Raw genomic sequence first — 10,524 nt, 5'->3', positions numbered from 1 at the left:
TTTTCCACTTAATTTTCGAAAAACACAAAAAAAAAATTACAAAATCATAAAAACCAAAAATATTTGATGTTTCTTGCTTAAGTTTAGTGTCTCATCTTAAGTTTGGTGTCAATTGCATGCATTAATTCATGTGTCTTAATGGTCTTCAAGTAATTCTTGATGATTTTCGTGTTCTAATCTTTGAATTCAATTGACTTGAGTGTTTTGTGTGTCTCATATGCATTCTCATTAGTGTCAGTAGTATACAAACTGCTAAGTTTGGTGTCTTGCATGCATTGTTATTTCATTCTTGTTGCATTTTGATTATTAAAAAAATCCAAAATTATTTTTTAAAGTGTGTCTTTTCAAGTCAATAATACAAGAATTGAAGATTCAGAACATGCTGCAGAGGAATTATACAGAAAAAGCTGAGCATTCAAAAATGCCCAGTGAAGAAGATAGACTGGCGTTTAAACGCCAGCCAGGGTACCTGGTTGGGCGTTTAACGCCCAAAAAGGGTGCATTTTGGGCGTTAAACGCTAGAATGTATACCATTCTGGGCGTTTAACGCCAGGATGGTGCTAGGGGGAGAATTTTGTTTTCAAATCAATTTTTTTTCAAGTTTTCAAAGTTTTTCAAAATCAAATCTTTTTCAAATCATATTTTTTTCAATCAAATGTTTTCAAAATCAATTTTTTCCTTTTTCAAAGATACTTACTAACAATTAATGATTTGATTGAACATCTCAAATTTGTTGCCTTTTCTGTTGAGAAAGGTTTAATGTTTGAATCATATCTTTTCTTGTTAGGCAAGTCACTAATTTTCAAAATCAAATCTTTTAAAATTGTTTTCAAAACATATCTTTTAAAATTGTTTTCAAATCATATCTTCTCAATCACATCTCTTTAAAACTAATCATATCTTCTTAACCTCATCTTTTTCAAAATAGTTTTCAATCAAATCTTTTTGATTTCTAATTTCAATTCCTTTTTCAAAAAACACTTGATTTCTTTCTTACTTTTATTTTCGAAAATCAATTAAATGTTTTTCAAAATGTTTTCAAAATCTGTTTAATTGAATTTTCGAAAATCTTCTTCCTCTCCTCCCACATCCTTCTATTTATGGAGTACTACTCCTTCTTAATGCACAATTCGAACTCTATCTAATCAAGTTCGAATTCTTCTACCTCCTTCTTCTATTTTTCTTTTCCTCTGACACTTCAAGGAATCTCTATACTGTGACATAGAGGATTCCACATTTTCTTTTTCTCTTCTCTTTCATATGAGCAGGAGCAGAGACAAAGGCATTCTTGTTGAAGCTGACCCTGAACCTGAGAGAACCTTGAAGCGAAAGCTAAGAGAAGCCAAGGCACAACTCTCTTTAGAGGACCTGACCGAATTCTTCAAAGAAGAAGAACACATGGCAGCCGAAAACAACAACAATGCCAACAATGCAAGGAAGGTGCTGGGTGACTTTACTGCACCTACTCCCAACTTCTATGGGAGAAGCATCTCTATCCCTGCCATTGGAGCAAACAACTTTGAGCTTAAGCCTCAATTAGTTTCTCTAATGCAACAGAATTGCAAATTCCATGGACTTCCAATGGAAGATCCTCATCAGTTTTTAGCTGAGTTCTTGCAAATCTGTGACACAGTCAAGACTAATGGGGTTGACCCTGAGGTCTACAGACTGATGCTATTCCCTTTTGCTGTAAGAGACAGAGCTAGGATATGGTTGGACTCACAACCTAAAGATAGCCTGGATTCTTGGGAAAAGCTAGTCAATGCCTTCTTGGCAAAGTTCTTTCCACCTCAAAATGGAGTAAGCTTAGAGTGGAAGTCCAAACCTTCAGACAGAAGGATGGAGAATCCCTCTATGAAGCTTGGGAAAGATACAAACAATTAATCAGAAGATGTCCCTCAGACATGCTTTCTGAATGGAGCATCATAGGTATCTTCTATGAGGGTCTCTCTGAACTATCCAAGATGTCTTTGGATAGCTCTGCTGGAGGATCTCTTCATTTGAAGAAGACGCCTACAGAGGCTCAAGAGCTAATTGAAATGGTTGCAAATAACCAATTCATGTACACTTCTGAAAGGAATCCTGTGAACAATGGGACTAATCAGAAGAAAGGAGTTCTTGAGATTGATACTCTGAATGCCATTTTGGCTCAGAACAAGATATTGACTCAACAAGTCAATTTGATTTCTCAAAGTCTGTCTGGAATGCAAAATGTACCAAGCAGTACTAAGGATGCTTCCTCTGAGGAAGAAGCTTATGATCCTGAGAACCCTTCAATGGAAGAGGTGAATTACCTAGGAGAGCCCTATGGAAACACCTACAATTCTTCATGGAGAAATCACCCAAATTTCTCATGGAAGAATCAAGAGAAACCTCAACAAGGTTTCAACAATAATAATGGTGGAAGAAACAGGTTTAGCAATGGCAAGCCTTTTCCATCATCTTCTCAGCAACAGACAGAGAGTTCTAAGCAGAATACCTCTGACTTAGCAACCATGGTCTCTGATCTAATCAAAACCACTCAAAGTTTCATGAATGAAACAAGGTCCTCCATCAGAAATTTGGAAGGACAAGTGGGTCAGCTGAGCAAGAAAATTACTGAACTCCCTCCTAGTACTCTCCCAAGCAACACAGAAGAAAATCCAAAAGGAGAAGTGCAAAGCCATAAACATGGCCGAATATGGAGAGGAAAGAGAGGAAGTGGACGCCACTGAGGAAGACCTCAATGGGCGTGCACCAACCTCCTTTGAGTTCCCCAATGAGGAACCATGGGAATCTGAGGCTCAAAATGAGACCATAGAGATTCCATTGGATTTACTTCTGCCTTTCATGAGCTCTGATGAGTATTCTTCCTCTGAAGAGGATGAGTATGTCACTGAAGAGCAAGTTGCTAAATATCTTGGAGCAATCATGAAGCTAAATGACAAGTTATTTGGAAATGAGACTTGGGAAGATGAACCTCCCTTGCTCACCAAAGAACTGGATGACTTGTCTAGGCAGAAATTACCTCAAAAGAGACAAGATCCTGGGAAGTTTTCAATACCTTGTACCATAGGCACCATGACCTTCAAGAAGGCCCTGTGTGACTTAGGGTCAAGTGTGAACCTCATGCCTCTCTCTGTAATGGAGAAGCTAGGGATCTTTGAGGTACAAGCTGCAAGAATCTCATTAGAGATGGCAGACAACTCAAGAAAACAAGCTCATGGACTTGTAGAGAATGTTTTGGTAAAAATTGAAAACCATTACATCCCTGCTTATTTCATAGTCCTAGAGACTGGGAAGTGCATGGATGAATCCATCATCCTTGGCAGACCCTTCCTAGCCACAGCAAAGGCTGTGATTGATGTTGATAGAGGTGAACTAATCATTCAAGTGAATGAAGAATCCTTTGTGTTTAAGGCTCAAGGATATCCCTCTGTCACCATGGAGATGAAGCTTGAAGAGCTTCCCTCAAATCAGAGACAAATAGAGCCCCCAAAGTCAAACTCTAAGTTTGGTGTTGGGAGGCCACAACCAAACTCTAAGTTTGGTGTTGAACCCCCACATTCAAACTCTAAGTTTGGTGTTGGGAGGTTCCCACATTGCTCTGATCATTTGTAAGGCTCAATGAGAGCCATCTGTCAAGCTACTGACATTAAAGAAGCGCTTGTTGGGAGGCAACCCAATGATTATATTTTATATATTTTCTTTTGTTATTTTATGTTTTTTGTAGGTTGATGATCATAAGAAGTCACAAAATCAATGAAAAAAGCAAAAACAAAATGAAAAACAGGAAGAAAAACAGCACACCCTGGAGGAAGATGTTGCTGGCGTTCAAACGCCAGTAAGCCTAGCAGTTGGGCGTTTAACGCCCAGTCTGGCACCATTCTGGGCGTTTAACGCCAGAAAGGGGCACCCGACTGGCGTTAAACGCCAGAAAAGGGCAAGAACCTGGCGTTAAACGCCAGGAATGGGCATCAGCCCGGCGTTTAACGCCAGAAATGGCTCAAAACGTGATTTTGAGCAACATTTGGTGCAGGGATGACTTTTCCTTGACACCACAGGATCTGTGGACCCCACAGGACCCCACCACCACCCTCTCTCTTCTTCCCCCATTCACCAATCACCTCAATACCTCTTCCCCAAAAACCCCTCACCTATCAAATCCCATCTTTCTCTTCACCACTCACATCCATCCTTCATAAAACCCCACCAACCTCACCCTTCAAATTCAAACCACTTTCCCTCCCAAACCCACCCATACTTGGCCGAACTCCTTCTCCCCTCTCTCCTATAAATACCCTTCTTCACTTCTTCATTTTCACACAACCTAAACACCACTTCTCCCCCTCTTTGGCCGAACACACTACCATCTCCCTCTTCCTCATTTCTTCTTCTTCTACTCTCTTCTTTCTTCTTTTGCTCGAGGACGAGCAAACCTTTTAAGTTTGGTGTGGTAAAAGCGTTGCTTTTTCTTTTTCCATAACCTTTTAAGGCATCCAAGGCCGGAGAAACCTCTAAAAAGAGGAAAGGGAAGGCAAAAGCTTCCACCTCCGAGTCATGGGAGATGGATAGATTCATCTCAAGGGTGCATCAAGACCACTTCTATGAAGTTGTGGCCTTGAAGAAGGTGATCCCCGAGGTCCCCTTTTCACTCAAAAAGGGTGAATATCCGGAGATCCGCCATGAGATCCGAAGAAGAGGTTGGGAAGTACTTACCAACCCCATTCAACAAGTCGGAATCTTGATGGTTCAAGAGTTCTATGCCAATGCATGGATCACCAAGAACCATGATCAAAGTGTGAACCCGGATCCAAAGAATTATCTTACTATGGTTCGGGGGAAATACTTGGATTTTAGTCCGGAAAGTGTGAGGGTAGCGTTCAACTTGCCTATGATGCAAGGGGATGAACATCCTTACACAAGAAGGGTCAACTTTGATCAAAGGTTGGACCAAGTCCTCACAGTTATATGTGAAGAGGGCGCACAATGGAAGAGAGATTCAAGAGGCAAGCACGTCCAATTGAGAAGGCATGACCTCAAGCCCGTGGCTAGAGGATGGTTAGAGTTCATTCAACGCTCAATCATTCCCACTAGCAACCGGTCCGAAGTTACCATAGACCGGGCCATCATGATTCATAGCATCATGATTGGAGAAGAAGTGGAAGTTCATGAGGTTATAGCCCAAGAACTCTATAAAGTGGCGGACAAGTCTTCCACCTTGGCAAGGCTAGCCTTTCCTCATCTCATTTGTCACCTCTGTTATTCAGTTGGAGTTGACATAGAAGGAGATAACCCCATTGATGAGGACAAGCCCATCACCAAGAAAAGGATGGAGCACACAAGAGACCCCTCTCATCAAGAGATCCCTGAGATGCCTCAAGGGATGCACTTTCCTCCACAAAACTATTGGGAGCAACTAAACACCTCCCTAGGAGAGTTGAGTTCCAACATGGGACAACTAAGGGTGGAGCATCAAGAACACTCCATTCTCCTCCATGAAATTAGAGAAGATCAAAGAATCATGAGAGAGGAGCAGCAAAGACAAGGAAGAGACATTGAGGAGCTCAAGCACTCCATAGGATCTTCAAGAGGAAGAAAGAGCCGCCATCACTAAGGTGGACCCGTTCCTTGATTTCCTTGTTCTTTATTCTTCTGTTTTTCGAATTTTATGCTTATGTTTGTCTATGTTTGTGTCTTATGATCATTAGTGTCTTAGTGTCTATGCCTTAAAGTTATGAATGTCCTATGAATCCATCGCCTTTCTTGAATAAAAATGTGCTTAATTGAAAAGGAAAGAATTGCATGAATTCTGAATTTTATAACAGTTTAATTATATTGATGTGGTGGCAACACTTTTGTTCTCTGAATGTATGCTTGAACAGTGCATATGTCTTTTGAATTTGTGGTTCATGAATGTTGGCTCTTGAAAGAATGATGAAAAAGGAGACATGTTACTGAGGATCTGAAAAATCATAAAAATGATTTTTGAAGCAAGAAAAAGCAGTGAATACAAAAAAAAAAAAACCGAAAAAAAGAAAAAAGAAAAAAAAAGAGAAAAAGAAAGAAAAAGAAAAGAATAAGAGTTGTGATCCAAGGCAAATAAGAGTGTGCTTAAGAACCCTGGACACCTCTAATTGGGGACTCTAGCAAAGCTGAGTCACAATCTGAAAAGGTTCACCCAATTATGTGTCTGTGGCATGTATGTATCCGGTGGTAATACTGGAAGACAGAGTGCTTTGGGCCACGGCCAAGACTCATAAAGTAGCTGTGTTCAAGAATCATCATACTTAACTAGGAGAATCATAACACTATCTGGATTCTGAGTTCCTAAAGAAGCCAATCATTCTGAATTCCAAAGGATAAGTGAGATGCCAAAACTATTCAGAGGCAAAAAGCTAAAAGCCCCGCTCATCTAATTAATACTGATCTTCATAGATGTTTTTGGAGTTCATTGCATATTCTCTTTTTTTATCTTATTTGATTTTCAGTTGCTTGGGGACAAGCAACAATTTAAGTTTGGTGTTGTGATGAGCGGATATTTGTACACTTTTGGCATTGTTTTTAATATGTTTTTGATATCTTTTAGTTAGTTTTTAGTATATTTTTATTAGTTTTTAGTTAAAATTCACTTTTCTGGACTTTACTATGAGTTTGTGTGTTTTTCTGTGATTTCAGGTATTTTCTGGCTGAAATTGAGGGATCTGAGCAAAAATCTGATCCAGAGACTCAAAAGGACTGCAGATGCTGTTGGATTCTGACCTCCCTGCACTCGAAGTGGATTTTCTGGAGCTACAGAAGCCCAATTGGCGCGCTCTCAACGGCGTTGGAAATTAGACATCCTGGGCTTTCCAGCAATATATGATAGTCCATACTTTGCCCAAGATTTGATGGCCCAAACCGGCGTTCAAAGTCACCTCAAGAAATTCCAGCGTTAAACGCCGGAACTGGCACCTAATTGGGAGTTAAACGCCCAAACTAGCATAAAAGCTGGCGTTTAACTCCAAGGAGAGTCTCTACACGAAAATGCTTCATTGCTCAGCCCAAGCACACACCAATTGGGCCCGGAAGTGGATTTTTATGTCATTTACTCATCTTTGTACACCTTAGGCTACTAGTTATCTATAAGTAGGACCTTTTACTATTGTATCTAGGGACTTTGGTAGCTATCTTCGTTTTATGCTATCTTAGATCATTGGGAGGCTGGCCATTCGGCCATGCCTAGACCTTATGCTTATGTATTTTCAACGGTGGAGTTTCTACACACCATAGATTAAGGTGTGGAGCTCTGCTGTACCTCGAGTATTAATGCAATTACTATTGTTCTTCTATTCAATTCTGCTTGTTCTTTGTCCAAGATATCACTTGTTCTTCACTTGATGAATGTGATGATCTGTGACACTCATCATCATCTCACCTATGAATAAGGTGACTGACAACCATTCTTGTTCTACAAGCATTCGAGGCTTAGTGAATATCTCTTGGATTACTGATACACGATGCATGGTTGATCGCCTGACAACCGAGTGCTCGCCTGACAAACGAGCCAGCCATTCCGTGAGATCAGAGTCTTCGTGGTATAGGCAAGAACTGATGGCGGCATTCAAGAGAATCCGGAAGGTCTCACCTTGTCTGTGGTGTTCTGAGTAGGATTCAATGATTGAATGACTGTGACGTGCTTCAAACTCCTAGCAGGCTAGGGCGTTAGTGACAGACGCAAAAGTATCAATGGATATTATTCCGGCCTGAACGAGAACCGACAGATGATTAGCCTATGCTGTGACGGAGCATCAGGGACGTATTTTCACTGAGAGGATGGGAGGTAGCTGCTGACAACAGTGAAACCCTACACGAGCTTGCCATGGAAAGGAGTAAGAAGGATTGGATGAAGGCAGTAGGAAAGCAGAGAGACGGAAGGGAAGGCATCTTCATACGCTTGTCTGAAGCTCTTACACCAATGATATACATAAGTATCTCTATCTTTATCTTTATGCTTTGTTCGTTTATCACTATACCCATTTGAGTCTGCCTGACTGAGATTTACAAGATGACCATAGCTTGCTTCATACCACCAATCTCCGTGGGATCGACCCTTACTCGCGTAAGGTTTATTACTTGGACGACCCAGTGCACTTGCTGGTTAGTTGTGCGAAGTTGTGTTTATGCCATGGTATTGAGCACCAAGTCTTTGGAGCCATTACTAGGGATTGTTTATATTTTGAAAAGTATTGATCACAATTTCGTGCACCAAGTTTTTGGCGCCGTTGCCGGGGATTGTTCTTGTGTATGGACAACTGACGGTTCATCTTGTTGCTTAGATTAGGTATTTTTTTTTGAAATTCTTGAAGATGAATTCTAGAGTTTCATGATGATTTGTTGAAATCTGGCTGGCTGAGAAGCCATGTCTAATCTCATTGGACCGAGGTTTCAACTTATCATCACAAGAGCTTGTTGATTTTCATCAATCTTGCTTTTGGAGCAGTGATTTGCTAAGGCTTGGCTGGCCTTTGGCCATGTCTAGTGTTTTGGACCGAAGCTTTCTTTGAAAGCTTGGCTGGCTGTGAAGCCATGTCTAATTCCTGGACCGGAGTCTTAGACTAGCATTGCACTGATTCCTGGAATTCTCATTAAGAATTTTGATATCTTTTTCCACTTAATTTTCGAAAAACACAAAAAAAATTACAAAATCATAAAAACCAAAAATATTTGATGTTTCTTGCTTAAGTCTAGTGTCTCATCTTAAGTTTGGTGTCAATTGCATGCATTCATTCATGTGTCTTAAGGATCTTCAAGTAATTCTTGATGATTTCTTACTCTGATCTTTGAATTCTTTTGGCTTGAGTGTCTATGTGTCTCATATAGTGTCAGTAGTATACAAACTGCTAAGTTTGGTGTCTTGCATGCATTGTTATTTGATTCTTGTTGCATTTTGATTATTAAAAATCCAAAAATATTTTTAATTTGTGTCTTTTCAAGTCAATGATACAGAGAATTGAAGATTCAGAACATACAGCAGAGGAATTATACGGAAAAAGCTGAGCATTCAAAAATGCCCAGTGAAGAAGACAGACTGGCGTTTAAACGCCAGCCAGGGTACCTGGTTGGGCGTTTAACGCCCAAAGAGGTAGCATTTTGGGCGTTAAACGCCAGAATGTATACCATTCTGGGCGTTTAACGCCAGGATGGTGCTAGGGGGAAGATTTCGTTTCCAAATCAATATTTTTTCAAGTTTTCAAAGTTTTTCAAAATCAAATCTTTTTCAAATCATATCTTTTCAATCAAATGTTTTCAAAATCAATTTCTTTCCTTTTTCAAAAATACTTACTAACAATTAATGATTTGATTGAACATCTCAAATTTGTTGCCTTTTCTGTTGAGAAAGGTTTAATGTTTGAATCATATCTTTTCTTGTTAGGCAAGTTACTAATTTTCAAAATCAAATCTTTTAAAATTGTTTTCAAAACATATCTTTTTAAAATTGTTTTCAAATCATATCTTCTCAATCACATTTTTTAAAAAAAAATCAATCATATCTTCTCAACCACATCTTTTTCAAAATAGTTTTCAATCAAATCTTTTTAACTTCTAATTTCAAAATCTTTTTCAAAAATCACTTGATTTCTTTTCCACTTTGAATTTTCGAAAATTATCACTCAATTTTTCAAAATGTTTTTAAAATCTTTTTAATTAAATTTTCGAAAATTCTCTTCTCTTCTTCCCACATCCTTCTATTTATGGAGTAATACTCCTTCTTAATGCACAATTCGAACTCTATCTAATCAAGTTCGAATTCTTCTACTTCCTTCTTCTATTTTTCGTTTCCTCTGACACCTCAAGGAATCTCTATACTGTGACATAGAGGATTCCATATTTTCTTTTTCTCTTCTCTTTCTTATGAGCAGGAGCAGAGACAAAGGCATTCTTGTTGAAGCTGACCCTGAACCTGAGAGAACCTTGAAGCGAAAGCTAAGAGAAGCTAAAGCACAACTCTCTGTTGAGGACCTGAACGAATTCCTCAAAGAAGAAGAACACATGGCAGCCGAAAACAACAACAATGCCAACAATGCAAGGAAGGTGCTGGGTGACTTTACTGCACCTACTCCCGACTTCTATGGGAGAAGCATCTCTATCCCTGCCAATGGAGCAAACAACTTTGAGCTTAAGCCTCAATTAGTTTCTCTAATGCAACAGAATTGCAAGTTCCATGGACTTCCAATGGAAGATCCTCATCAGTTTTTAGCTGAGTTCTTGCAAATCTGTGACACAGTCAAGACTAATGGGGTTGACCCTGAGGTCTACAGACTGATGCTATTCCCTTTTGCTGTAAGAGACAGAGCTAGAATATGGTTGGACTCACAACCTAAAGATAGCCTGGACTCTTGGGAAAAGCTAGTCAATGCCTTCTTGGCAAAGTTCTTTCCACCTCAAAAATGGAGTAAGCTTAGAGTGGAAGTCCAAACCTTCAGACAGAAGGATGGAGAATCCCTCTATGAAGCTTGGGAAAGATACAAACAATTAATCAGAAAATGTCCCTCAGACATGCTT

At 39.5% G+C, this 10,524-nt stretch overlaps 2 non-coding genes across 2 annotated transcripts; both read right to left on the bottom strand.

The window, feature by feature from the left end:
* Positions 1-1,802: 1,802 nt before the first annotated feature.
* LOC130938398 (small nucleolar RNA R71) lies at positions 1,803-1,910 on the bottom strand. Its single transcript, XR_009069565.1, has one exon. It is a non-coding gene; the product is annotated as a small nucleolar RNA R71 (small nucleolar RNA).
* An 8,506-nt stretch (positions 1,911-10,416) lies between these two features.
* Positions 10,417-10,524, bottom strand: LOC130937785 (small nucleolar RNA R71). Its single transcript, XR_009068985.1, has one exon. It is a non-coding gene; the product is annotated as a small nucleolar RNA R71 (small nucleolar RNA).

Source organism: Arachis stenosperma, chromosome 6, assembly GCF_014773155.1.
Source record: "Arachis stenosperma cultivar V10309 chromosome 6, arast.V10309.gnm1.PFL2, whole genome shotgun sequence".
In the NCBI taxonomy this organism is placed as follows: domain Eukaryota; kingdom Viridiplantae; phylum Streptophyta; class Magnoliopsida; order Fabales; family Fabaceae; genus Arachis; species Arachis stenosperma.
The sequence above is the reverse complement of the archived record's forward strand: the minus strand, read 5'-3'. Positions and strand labels throughout refer to the sequence as shown.